General features: G+C 35.8%; 1 long non-coding RNA gene across 2 annotated transcripts in view; it reads right to left on the reverse strand.

The window, feature by feature from the left end:
- The window catches only part of LOC109447115 (uncharacterized), a 260261-nt gene that overhangs the window by 44298 nt on the left and 201339 nt on the right, over positions 1 to 14624 (reverse strand). For both annotated transcript variants that reach the window (XR_016018638.1, XR_012497244.2), the window contains exon 4: positions 7375 to 7437. This is a non-coding gene — a long non-coding RNA (uncharacterized LOC109447115). The remainder of the gene's footprint in view (positions 1 to 7374; positions 7438 to 14624) is intronic.

Raw genomic sequence — 14624 nt, forward strand, 5'->3', positions numbered from 1 at the left:
ACAGATAGTTTTTATAGATGCTAGGGTTATAACAGTGGGCAACGTATTCCTGACCTCTTGGAGGTTCAAGATTTGAACCCAGATCTGACTTGCTCCAAATCTTTAGTTTTTCCACCAAACCCAGTGCTTTATTGCATTGGCGCTGTGTGGTGGAAGTGAACCTGACCCCAATTCAATGAGTTATGATGTTCCCGTTATGCCATTTTCATTCCTTTTATGATTTAATCAGAACACTTGCTTAAATTAAAATATAGCTTAGTCATGCATATGATCTTTTTCCCAAAAACATTTTCCCCCCATGGAGCTGTCAGTTTTGCAAACTGGCTTGATTTAAACAGATATTTTATCCAGAAATAAATTGAATTAACAATTTAAAATGCAGAACAGAAAAGGCTGCCAGTGTGCTAATAGCTCCATTTCCCTGATTAAGAGGGCTTTCTCCAAGACGGCATAAAGAATAGAACCCTCTTTGTCCTAAAATTCATTTGGACAGTAGTCTCTAAGAGATAGATTCTAGAAGAACTCTCTCTTGTCTGAGGAATAGACATCCATCCCAGGTCCTGCTACTAAACTAATCTTCAAAAGTATTACTTTGCACGTGTATTTTGGTCATAAGCTCTTGTGATTTCCTATTCTTACAGAATAAAAATTCCAAACCCCTAAGGCTGTCACTCAAAGTCACAATTTTTTCTGTAACTTCTTTAGTCTTATTCCTCCCCCTGCTACTTCCCTAAGTCCTGGGAGGCAGCATATTGGAGTTTGAGCTTCCACTCTGCTACTTAGTAGAGGTGTTGCTGCCTTAGCCAAGTCACTTCACCTTTCCGAGTTTCTATTTCTTCTTTGTCTATTTGTCAAAAGAAGATAGTGAAATTTGTCCTCTCCTCCTTTTATATCTGAGGAGAATCCCAAATGAAGCAAAATATTTTGTAAACTGTAAAGCACAATATACAGCCCACCTTGCAGTATCTGTGCTCCACCCATAATTATGGGCTCTTCTTCCCATAACCACTATTTACATTTCTCTTAGAAGTTATTTCTCTTTTTCCACAACATGCATGCTCTTTCCTCCCTATTTATCTAAATAAGAGCTTGCCTTTCTCCTAAAAGAAGTCAGTTGTTCTGTCCTAGCCTTCAAGAATCTCCACTGACCTCCCATGATTTCTTTTTACTTGGCACTTGGTCTTTGCTGCCTTAATGCCATCATTCATCAATGTCTCACCAATTAGTTTGTAAACCCCAAAGAGGGAGAGATTGAATTTTATATTAATTAATATTAATGCATAACACTATAATTCATATTTAACTAACATTTATTGAATGCTTATGATGTGCCTGCTCTGTATCAAGGACAATCGTAGGTACTTTCATGTTTGCTATCTCATTTAGTCCTCATAAGATACATACTACTATTATTAACATTTTGCACATATGGAGATGGAGATTCAGAGGAGTTACTCTTCATCTTATGGCTGGTAAGTGGCAGAGCTAAAAACTGATTCCTGGACAGATTTCAAAGCCCATGTTCTTTTCACCAAATTATATCATCTACTTTATTAAGTGTCAGTTGATGCCCATCCTGATCCTAATAATGGTAGGTAACTGGGGCATCAAATGGGGTCTCTAGTAGCTCAGAGCACTAACCATCTGGACCTGATTATAATTGACCATAAGGATTCATATCTGACTATTCATCCTACAAATGTATATTGCTCTGCCTTTTATTTATTTATTTATTTATTTATTTATTTATTTATTTATTTATTTTTACATAGGTTAAGCATATAAAAAGCAAAGGAAATGATATGGATAAAATGTATAATCCAAAACTTAAATGTCCTTCGTATTATCATTATAATTACAGATATATTTACTTCCTTGTGCCCTAGTTTCCTCATATGAAAATGAGAATATCATTACCAACCTTATCGGGTAATGCAAAGATCAGCTGAGACATAGAACTTAAAATCTGCCTTAGTGGTTTCTATAATGATGGTGGAAAATATGCAGGAATCATGTCCAACAATTTAGTGCTTCTGCCACTATCAGATGAATATTTGCTTTGTAAAATCTCTGAATAGAGAATAACCTAAGGAATATAAGAGGACACAGATATTTGTATGGAAACAAAAATGGTTAAAACTACTTATAAAAAAGTAAACTCTTCATAGAAATCTTTAAGAATTTTTAAAATCTGCACTCTAGTGTACTTTCTGTTACTAGGATATTTTTAGCATAGAACTGTAAAAAATAAATTTCTATTGTTTAAGCCACATAGTATATTGTATTCTGTTACAGCTGCCCAAACTAACTGAGACACCCTGCTTATCCTGCCCCATTTTGCCAATAGCATACACAGGATGTGTACTTAGTAATGTTAAGTATGTAAGTAAATTTCACAGCAATACATTCAAAAATGGTCCTTGTAGCCCACTAGATAACATATGAACCTATGTTGAGCTATTCCACCCTATCTGCAATAGCCAACACTTGTCTTGTGTACATGTAAAAAAGTGCAAACAAGAATTTCTTTCACCTTCCTTTCCAGAGGTTTGGTAAAACCTTTTGATTGGCTTGGAGAAGGTTTTTGAACAATGGTGACATAATCAGAACTTTGCTATAGGACAATTATCATGGTGAGCATGTGTAGAATCAAACAAAGGAGGAAGTGAGAATTGGGGAAATCATTTAGAACTCTACTAAAAAATGTGACATGAGAGTCAAAAAAGCAAGAAGCGAAAGATGGAGCCAGAGTACCACCCGGCCGCCTCTGAGGACAACATGCCCAAAAAGCAGGCTGCACAGGCACCAAAGCCCTGCTAAAGCGAATCCAGTCAGCCCCTGCACAATAGTTTCTCCACTGTAGTCATGGCTAGTCCTCACAACAAATCAGTGCAAGGGTCAGTCCCTCTCACTGACATGCAAATAGCAACCAAGACTCAACTACAATAGAAGGGCACATGCAACCAGCTCAGATGACCGGGGAGACTGTGCTATTGGGCCCCACAGGGCCCTTACTACATAAGTTCACTCTACTAAGACTGAGAGACATAGCAGCTCTACCTAATACATTGAAATAAACACAGGGAGGCAGTGAAACAGAGAGACACAGAAACATGTCCCAAATGAAAGAACAGAACAAAGCTCCAGAAAAAGAGCTAAACAAAATAGAGACAAGCAATCTACCAGATGCAGAGTGTCAAACACAGGTTATAAGGATGCTCACTGATCTCAGGGAGAACTTCAACAGAGAGATAGGAAACATACAAATGGAGACAGAAAACATAAAAATAAAAAAAAAGTCATAAATAAAGAATACAATAACTGAAATGAAGACTACATTATAGGGAATCAACAGTAGATTAGATGAAGTAGAGGATCCAAGCAATGATTTAAAAGGTAAGGTAACAGAAAACACCCAACCAGAACAGCAAAAAAGAAAAAATAATCCAAAAAAATGAGGAGAGTTTAAGGGGCCCATGGGACAACATCAAGCTTACCAACATTGGCATCATAGAGGTACCAGAAGGAGAAGAGAGAACAAGGAACTGAAACCTATTTGAAGAAGTAATGACCGAAAACTTCTCTAACCTGTGAAGGAAATACACATACAAGCCCAAGAAGTGCAGAGATCCCAAATGAGATTGGACCCAAAAAGAGCCACACCAAGACACATCATAATTAAAATGCCAAAAGTTAAAGACAAAGAGAGAATTGTAAAAACAGCAAGAGAAAGCTATTAGTTACCTAACAGGGAGCTCTCATTAGACTGTCAGCTGATTTCTCAACAGAAATTTTGCAGGCTATAAGGGTTTGGCTCAACATATTCAAAGTGATGAAAAGCAAGGACCTACAAACAGGATTACTCTACCCAGCAAAGCTATCATTTAGAATTGCAGCACAGATAAAGAGCTTCCCAGACAAGAAAAAGCTAAAGGAGTTCATCACCACGAAACTAGTATTACAAGAAATGTTAGAGGGACTTGAAGAAGAAAAAGAAGAAGAAGAAGAAGAAGAAGAAGAAGAAGAAGAAGAAGAAGAAGAAGAAGAAGAAGAAGAGGAGGAGGAGGAGGAGGAGGAGGAGGAGGAGGAGGAGGAGGAGGAGGAGGAGGAGGAGGAGGAGGAGGAGGAGGAAGAGATGGGGGGGCAAAAATATTAATAATAAAATGGCAATAACTACATATCTATCAACAATTACTTTAAATATGAAGAAATCAAATGCTCCAATCAAAAGACATAGTGTGGCTGAATGGATAAGAAAACAAAACTCTTACATATGCTGCCTACAAGTCTCACTTCAGATTGAAAGACACACAGAGACTGAAGTAAAAGGGTGGAATAAGGTATTTCATGAAAATGGAAACAAACAAACAAAAAAGAGTCAGGGTAGCAATACTTATTCCTGACAAAATAGACTTCAAAACAAAGGCTATAACAAGACACAAAGAAGAACCCAGTAATATCACTTCTGGGTATTTAGTCAAAGAAACGCAAAACACAAATTTGAAGGGACGTGTGCATCCATGTGCTCCCTGCAGTATTATTTATAACAGCCACAATATGGAGACAGCCAGGGTGCCCATTAATGGAAGAATGGATAAAGAAGAGGTGGGACGTATATACAGTGGAATATTACTCAGCATTGGCTGAGTAACAAAATAAAAAGAATGAAATCTTGCCATTTGCAACAACGTGAATGGACCTAGAGGTTACTGAGCTAAGTGGAGTAAATCAGACAGAGAAAGACAAATGCTATATGATTCACTTATATGTGCAATCTGGAAAACAAAATAAGCAAACAAATAAAATAGAAATAAACTTATAGATACAGAGAACATTTTGATGGCTGCCAGATGGGAAGCAGGTTGAGGGGACAGGTGAAAAAGGTGAAGGACGTAAGAAGTACAAATTGGGAGCTACAAAATCATCAGAGGAACGTAAAGTACAGCATAAGGAATACAGTCAATAATATTGCAGTCACTATGTATGGTGTCAAATAGGTATTAGATTTATTGGGCTAATCACTTCATAGGATATATAAATGTCTAATTTCTATGTTGTACACCTGAAACAAAAATAAAGATTAAAGAAAAAAATAAATAATTTTCTTAAAAAAAGAAAGAAAAGCACATCCAAGCTAACTGCTGTTTTGTGTTTGTTTGTTTGTTTGTTTGTTTTCTGTTTGTTTTTTTGGTTTTGGGTTTTTGTTTTTGTTTTTTTGGCCTGCATTCCAGAATTAGAAGCACATGAAGTATATCTGAAGCCAACCTTCAGCTTGAAGTCAAGCTCAGCCAGGCCCACTGCATCCCATCAAAAACATCTACACCTACAAATCCTTAGCAAGAAATTAATGCTTACTTTTGTAAGTCATTGCATTTTGAAGTAATGTGTTGCACAGACTTCTGTAAGATGTATTTATACATTTAGTTTATATTCTGCTTAATAATTTCAGTACCTGAAATTTTGAGAGTTGGATCTGATTCTACTATCTGTAGTCTGCTGGCTCTTCGGTGTGTATTTTCTTCTGTGTTTTGATTTTTTTAACTGTTAATTTATATTATTTGAGATTTTAGGTATTCATTGAGGCCGATTTTGAGGATTTATCCGAAGAATAGTTACATTTGCTTCTTCTGCCTGGCATTTTGGGTACTATAAATCTAGAACTCTAAATTCCCAAACTGAGATTTTTTTTTAACAATTCAGGTCATATTGATTTGGCTACAAATTTTAATGATAGCTATTTTGTAGCTAAAATTCTTACAACAGATTGTTTTTATCTCCAACAAACACAAAATACTAAAACATACTTTTCCTTGCTGTCTCCTTAAGGTTAGGAAATTCAGACTTAACCAAAAGATGCACCCAGAGATATCCTCAGGTGAGACAGGATGCCCTGTATTAGACTTCCTTGCCCATAGGCTTGATCTCTTGTTCAAGGTGCTTTTCACAGTCACACAAATTAAGGCCTTCCATGTTGACCAACTGTCTTCAGAGCAAAAACAGTAAGTAGGCAGTGCTGTGCTTCTTTCTGGGTTTCTATTTTCATGTTGACTTTGACCTCCTTTCTTGCTAGCTAGTTAGTTTATTTTAAAAGACACATACAATGGAAGCAAGAATTTATGGTGGGGTAAAGACAGTCTATTCAATAAACAGTGCTGGGAAACCTGAACAGACACATGCAAAAAAATGAAGCTGGACCACCTCCTTACACCATATACAAGAATAAATTCAAAATGGGTTAAAGACTTAAATGTAAGATCTGAAAGCATAAATCTCCTAGAAGAAAATATAGGAAGAAAGTTTACAGACTTTACTGGGAGTACGATTTTTACTGATATATCCCCTTGGGCAAGGGAAATAAGAAAAAAAATAAACATGTGGGATTATATCAAACTAAAAAGTTTTTTCACAGCAAAGGAAACCACCAATAAAACAAAAAGGGATCCTACTGAATGGGAGAAAATATTTGCCAATGATATATCCAATAAGGGGTAATATCCAAAATTTATTAAAAAACCCACTCAGCTCAACTCCAAAAAAAAACAAACAACCCAATTAAAAAATAAACAGAGGACATGAAGAGACATTTTTCTAAAGAGGACATACAGATGGCAAACAGACATATGAAAAAATGCTCAACCTCCCTAATCATTAGAGAAATGCAAGTAAAAACCACAATGAGATACCACCTCACCCCAGTCAAAATGGCTATCATCAATAACTCAACAAACAACAAGTGCTGGTGAGGATGTGGAGAAAAGGGAACCCTCGTGCACTGTTGGTGGGATTGCAGATTGGTGCAGCCACTATGGAAAACAGTATGGAGGTATCTCAAACTGAAAATGGAACTACCTTATGACCCAGCAATTCCACTCCTAGGTGTCTATCTGGAGAAATCCAAAACTCTAATTTGAAAAAATTTATGCATCCCCATGTTTATTGCTGCACTATACACAATAGCCAAGACATGGAAACAACCGAAATGCCCATCGGTAGACGACTGGATTAAGAAACTGTGGTACATGTATACAACGGAGTATTATGCAGCCATAAAGAAGAATGAAATCTTGCCATTTGCAAAAACATGGATGGAACTAAAGGGTACTGAGCTAAGTGGAGTAAATCAGACAGAGAAAGACAAATACCATATGATCTCACTTATATGTGGAATCTAAAGAAAAGAATAAATGAATGAACTAATCAGAAACAGTCTCAGAGACATAGAGGAAAAACTGAGGGTTGCTAGATGGGAGGGGGTTGGGGATAAGGGAGAAGATGAGGGGGTTAGAAAGCACAATCGGTAACCACAAGATTGACACAGGGACATGAAAGTTAATTTGGGGAATGTAATCAATAATGTAAAGATAAGACACTTACCTTATTAGGGAGCCCACCTCAGGGATGATGTAGATGCCTGATCACTGCACTGTACACCTGAAGCTGAAGCTGAACAATAATGAATGTCAGCTATAATTATACAAATATATATATATATATATATGTATTTTTTTTTTTTTTTTTTTTTTTTTTTTTTTTTTTTACAAGAAGTGGAGTACAGCATTAGGAATAGAGACAGTGAAATGTAATGGCTGTATGCGATGTCAGAGGGGTAGTAGATTGGGGGAGAGGGTTATCACTTTGGGAGGGATATAAATGATACATATCTAACTATTACTTTGTTTAGTATACCTGAAACTAATTTAAATTTTTTTTAAATAAGTAAATAAAAGACAATCTAGAACTTCTATTTTTTTCAGCAAGAGGATCAATTAGGTTATCTAATCCGTCATATAACTGGAAATAGACTTTTCCACCTGCATTGTCTTTCATCAATTTCTTGAAATAGCCCATGGGCTGATGGCCTCTCCTCAGCTCTTTGTGTTATTCATTCAATCATTCATGCAATTAATATTTCTTACGTACCCACCAGGTACCAAGCACTTTTCTAGGTTCTGGGAATACAATAAGTAAACAATGCGGAATAAATCATTATGGGCTGATAGCTTGTTGTTGTTTTATTTAATTCTTTACTATAATTTTACTAAAGTCAAGCAAGAAAAGGGAAATAAACATGAGTAGCCAGTCAATGTTAACTAAAGTTCTCCCAAATACTATTCAGTTTCTATCTCTTTTATTGAGCGTAATACATTCTGTATTGTATTCATGTTATTATTTATGTACTTGTTATATATACGCCTGAAATATGTCATCATATGAATGAAAGCACTTTGTTAACTTTGATGGGCTAAGAAAATGTTAGGTATCATTAATATTTCTGTTGTTACTAGGTTATAAACTCAGTGGTGGCAAGGAGTATATCAAAATTGTCATGTAAAATAATACGTTGTACTTAGCAAATGTCAGAGCAGGTTTTTCAATTGAAAAACTGGCCAGGGGAGGTAAGGCAGAGAATCTGATAGTCCCTCATCTATTAGAACTAGAAAGGACCAGAGCAGAAACCGAGTGAAATGACCTCAGTTTTCAGAGATAAACTGATAAACAGGTAAAATGGTAAGCCCAGAAATGTGAAATTACTTGCTCAAGATTTTATGTTGGTATTTATAAATGCAATGGATTTAGCTACTATGCTAAAATCTTTTACTTTTTCCAATATTTTGTCTGTAGATGTTTTTGAATTTCCAATGCAGATGATCTTAATCATCCGCAAATAATGAAACTTAATTTGCTAATTTCCAGTCTTTGTGATTTTAATGTGTTTTCCTGTATCTGCTGTACTGCCTGGAAGTTGACTACAAATCCCTTAACTTAAAAATCTTAAGTTCATGTTCAATACTATTGATTTTCAATATTCTCGCTGGTAATTATACTCTAATAACAAATACCTTTATACTAATTACTATGTTTCAGGTACTATTTTTAATCCTCACAACAGCCCTATCCCTCTCTCCATTTTACAAATAAGGAAACGGAGGAGGTACAGAGAATTTAATAAATTAACCTAAATTTACAGTTAGTAGGGATAGATACAAAGTTGAATATTAGTGTTTTGTATTCAGGATATATATTTTTGATCTTGATATCCACTTGGTTTCCTTACTTAATTCTAAAATGTCTAGGGGTTAAAGCAGTCTAAACTATTAGGCCAAATAATTATATCAGACTACACAACCTTTTATATTATCTTCTCATGTAACTTGAAGTTGCCTTTTCCGCTTGCTTCCAGTCCCATGAAGACCAGTGATTGTTGCTTCATCAGTAACTTCATAACTCAAAAGAGGTTCTAATGTAACTCAAAGCTTATGTTTAAGTTATATTTGATATGCCCACCTGGTAGAAGCCATTTGATGACTTTGTAGTTTGTAATTGTTAATATATTTGAAGACCTTTAAATATGAGGAGATTTCAGAATTGTTTAATATATTTAAACCCCAAATCTGTTAAGCACATTAAAATGATATATTTTCATATAATCCTTCCATTACAAAAATGACTACACTGCAATTTAATAATGTGTTTACACACTATTTGTGAGAGAATGATTTCCTAGGACATGGGTTATATCTTTTCACCTTTGCATCTTCAGTGTCCAGAATGGTGCCTGGCATATAGCAGTACTCCATAACTTTGTTGAATTAATAAAAAACAGCAACCCCGGGGGCAGGCATAATTGTCTCTAATTGTCAGATGTAGAAAAGTTTACAAGAATTGATATGACCTCAAAATTACAAAATTTGTCAGTAACAGAACCAGAATTTAACTTCATATTTTTTATTCAAAGTATAGTCTTCCATTAAACCACACTATTAATAGAAAAAACTTTACTGTATATTTTAACACCTCAACCATGACTAAAAATCATATGACTTCCTGCATCATTTGCATAACAAAACAAAAAGTTTAATGAAATAGAGTAGAAATACTAAACTTAATGTCAAATTTATAAACTGATCTCTAAATAAAATGTTTATTTTATAAATACAGTAATATATGTCAGAAAACCATCCCAGATTTTTTTCTTACTAGAAAAGTCCTTATTTTTCTCTCAAAAATGACATCTTTTGCCAACTCTGAATTCCAGAAAGTGTTAATGAAAAGCTGTGCAAAAATTTTTTTCAAATTCATTTTTGCATGAGAAAATCATGGAAAACTAGAGATATGCCACAATATCAAAGACAGGCTAAACATTGTATAATTTCAAAAGACAGTAAATAAGAAAATTCGAAGACATTAAGATGTGTAAGTATGACTTATCCCTGGCAAGAGAGATGGTCATAAACAGACTTCTTGTTATCATGTGGGGAAAGCAAGGTGATGACATTGAGTCATCATGGATTCACTTGGAGTAGACTCTACCAAACAAACCTAAGGACGGTGCCATAGAGAAAGTTAATGGGACATTTAACATGATCTCAGACAAGGAATAAAATGCCATACAATCTCTCAGGTAACAAAATCAAAAGACACACAATAAAATGTCTCATGATATCCTATGGACAAGATGAGGCCATTAGGATTAACTACAACACAGAATAATAGTTGGTAGAACAACTATAATTATTCATGGTGACTCCTTGTTGCCATAACCACTAGGTCAGTCAACCCTGTTTTCCTGGGAATAAAGAGAGACGGTGACAAGGGTGAAGAGTTTTCAGGAAAATAGCAAACATGTAGAATGAAATTACCTTCATCAAGGACTACATCTAAACAGAGGCATGTCAGTTCAGTGTAGTTCTAGACTGAATGTCGAGAGTCAGAGAAATAATATCTTTAAGGCAGTTTCAGAAACATACGAGGTCTGACAATTAAGTTAGAGAACTTGTTGCAATGATGTTGCTAACTTTTTTTGGTATCAGAGGGATTATTCTTTATGAATTTGTACCAACTGGACAGTTAACCAAATTTACTATTTGGAAATGCTGAAAAGGCTGCATGAAAAAGTCATAAGACCTGAACTTTTCGCCAACAATTCATGGCCCTTGCATCACAACAATGCACCAGCTCACACAGCAGGGGCTGTGAGGGTGTTTTTAGCCAGTAAAAAAATAAGTGCATTGGAACACCCTCCCTACTCACCTGATCTGGCCCCCAATGACTTCTTTCTTTACCTGAAGATAAAGGAAATAGTGAAAGGAAGACATATTGATGACATTCAGAACATCAAGGGTAATATGATGACAGCTCTGATGGCCATTCGAGAAAAAGAGTTCCAAAATTGCTTTGAAGGGTGGACTAGGTGCTGGCGGTGGTGCATAGCTTCCCAAGGGGAGTACTTCGAAGGTGACCATAGTGTTATTCAGTAATGAGGTATGTAGCACTTTTTCTAGGATGAGTTCACGAACTTAATTGTCTGACCCCATAGACTGGAGAAGATAGAAGGTTTCAATACAGACTTGAGTCCTTCCAGGAATCCCACCCAGAAACAAAGAGGAAGAGGCAAAAGGCAGGTCACATTTTCTCTCCTCTCACCATGAGAAAACTGCTGCAGGATTAAACAGAAAAGTCAGCTCTCCATAATAAAAAAAAAAACACAGCGTTCAACAAGGTTACCAATAACCTCCACATTGCTAATGCTTCCATTTCTGTCTTCATTTTTCTTGGCCTGTCAGCAACACTCCACAGGCACTACTAGTCCTTGTTGACATCCAGGACCGCAGCCTCTATAGCAGACTCTTTGTCAGTCTCCTTTAGTCCTTTCTCCTTATCTTAGTATTGTAGCGGCTCAGGAACAAGTCCCTAGTTTTCTTCTCCTCTTTATCTACACTGACTGACCTGGAGAACTCATCCAATCTCATGGTCTTAAATGCCATCTCTATTTTAACATCTCAAATTGTTATCTCTAGCTCAGACCTCTCTCCTGAAGTCCAGACTCATATCCAACAGCTGAGTCAACATCTCCAGTTGGATGTCTAGTAGATATCTCAAAATGGGTACGTCTAAAACTGAACTCTGTTTTCCCTCTGAAACTTGTTTCACCCAGTCTTTACCATCTCAGCTTCTATCAACTTACTCCTTCCAGTTGCTGAGGCCAAAATTTTTGGAGTCACCCTTCTTTTTCTCATGCAACACCCAATCTGCCAGGAATTCCCGTTAGATCTATTTGTGAAATATGTCTAGAATCTGGCCAGTTCTTGTTACTGCTCCCATCCCAGGCCAAAGCTCCCAAAACCTTTCCTCTGGACTCTTACAACAACTTCCTGCATTTAGACTTCCTGTATCTAATCTATCTTCCCTGTAGTATGTTCTCAGTACAAGTGCCAAAATGACCCTTTTAAATCTCGGTCAGAACATTTTATCCCACAGTTTAAAACCCTCCAACAGCTTTCTGTTTCTCTGAGTAAAAGCCAAAGTCCTACAAAACTTACTAAGCTCAACATAACCTAGTCCTCCATTAATTCTCCGGCCTCTTATTATTGCCTCATTATTGACTTTGCTCCTTGCTGTTACTCAGAGACACCAGACTCACTTCTACCTTAGAGCCTTTACTCTTTTCCTTCTGCCTGGAACCCCCCTCCCCCATCTCGTCCCAATCCCACGTCTACATGATTCAATTCTTCACCTCTTTCAAGGCTTTACGCAAACCTTACCTTCTCACTGAGGTCCCCCTTGATCAGTTAACTTAATACAACAGTTTGTCTATCTACTTCATGAATTTCTCATCTCTCTTACATTTCTACTCTGCTTTTTCCCACAGAAATTATGAGCTCCTAAGAAACAACTTAATTTACTTGTTGATTTGTTTTAATGATAATTATCTAATTCTCTGTGCTAGAAGAATAGCTCCATGAGGACAGTGTCCTTTGTGTGTTTTTTTTTTCCTCATTAATGTACTCCAATCACTTTAGAAGAGTGCCTAGAACATAGTCAGTGGTCAGTAAATATTTGCTGTACTAATGCTGTTTAGAACCTTCCCCACTTGCACCTTGTCACCATATCCTAGATGTAAGAAAATTAGAGCTCTGCATTCTCCCACCAGGACAGAGAAATTCCTGATAGTGAATAAATCCAAGCAAAGACCGGGACCTGATATCAAAGGAATTCCAGACCAGCTGCCCCTGAGAGCATCAGAGCATCAGAAAGAGCATCTTTCATTCTTTGGACAGGAAGTGCCAGTTCTCTTTCCTTATCTCCAGGACATCACTGTAGGGGTATTGATATAATGCCTGATTGGTTCTCCCCTGGTTTGGGGGTCAGGGAACCCTACTTTTGCAAGTATAAAATAATGCTTCCCATTAGCTGGGATAAAGCCAAACCATATTTGACAGTATAAAAAAAAGATGATTGATTTCAACCTATCCTATTCACCATTACTTCCATTAAAAGTGCTGTACACACTCACACAAGGCGGTCTGAAAGAAAATGTGTCATGGCCACCTACTGTTTCCCTAGGGAATTCCTAAAGGCTTACCTTCTGTCTCTATGAATCTAACTTATGACTTTTCCTGGTTTCTTCTCCCCACACTGGTAACATTCCTAGCTAATTCCCTTTTAGATGTCCCTTTGGCATTGACCTTTTCCCCTTTGGGATAGAACTTCCTTTGTCTATTTTCTTGGAGAGCCTTTTAAACATTATCAAGTGGTACCACACCATCCCTAAATCATACTGGTCATCTGAAATTCTACCTTGTCAGATTTGTTCCATATCCAGTCACAGCTGAATGAGAATAAGAATTTGAAAACCTAGGTGAAATATTCCAGTGGTTTCTGCTGTCATCTTTTTGGCCCAATTCTGTTCAACCTATTCCCTCAACGACTTGAATAATTACATAATAACATGCTTGTCAAATTTGCAGGTGAAAAATAGCTGGTAGAAATAACTAATATTTTAGATGATTTAAGTGATACCTGAGAAAAGTGATTGTGATACTGAAAGGTTATATATTGATTTATTCATTCATTAAGTAATCTTGAATGCCTACTCTGTGAAAAGCCTTAAGCAAATCATTAAGGATACAGGATGCTCGCATATGAAATTGCTGAAAAAATTGAATATATTACTTATTATTTTGCTATCATTAACTAATAGTATAATAGTGTTAGAACTTATTTTTAATAATAACATATGAATATGACAATTATATAATTATTATTACAATAATGAATACAATAATATATTATAATATAACAATATGTCATATTATTAATATGGCAGTATTTAATTTGACTCCATGTTACTAATAGTAGTAACATTACATACATAGTAAATCCTTTTTATATGATAATCTTACATATATCAGAATTCCAGTGAAAGCTAAAATGTCATTTTCATGACAGCAAGGATCCATTACCTCCATATATGATTTCTAGTTAAATAAAAAAGTAAAAGAGATCAAATATATGGTGATAGAGGGGAAAAAAATTTTTTTTAATAAAAACTTTTAAATATTTGAAAAATAATAAATATAGAATCCTTCTAAAATTCTGCACTTTTCCTCTATCTTTATAATTCCTTTGTTCACATCATATCTAGTAGGTAGTTCATTAGTATGCATCTCTACTGAGTTTTTGTAAAGCATTAAGTCCACTTTCATTGAAATAAAAACTGTACTTTCTTGGTAATATTTTATTAGCTTTGATAATATTTATTCAAATTATTTATCTATAGTATGAACTATAATTGGCATAAATGAATTGGTAACTAACACAGTGCCTGCAAAACTACAACTCAC

Source organism: Rhinolophus sinicus, chromosome 14, assembly GCF_057876585.1.
Source record: "Rhinolophus sinicus isolate RSI-liver-muscle chromosome 14, RSI-T2T, whole genome shotgun sequence".
NCBI classification, from domain to species: Eukaryota; Metazoa; Chordata; class Mammalia; order Chiroptera; family Rhinolophidae; genus Rhinolophus; species Rhinolophus sinicus.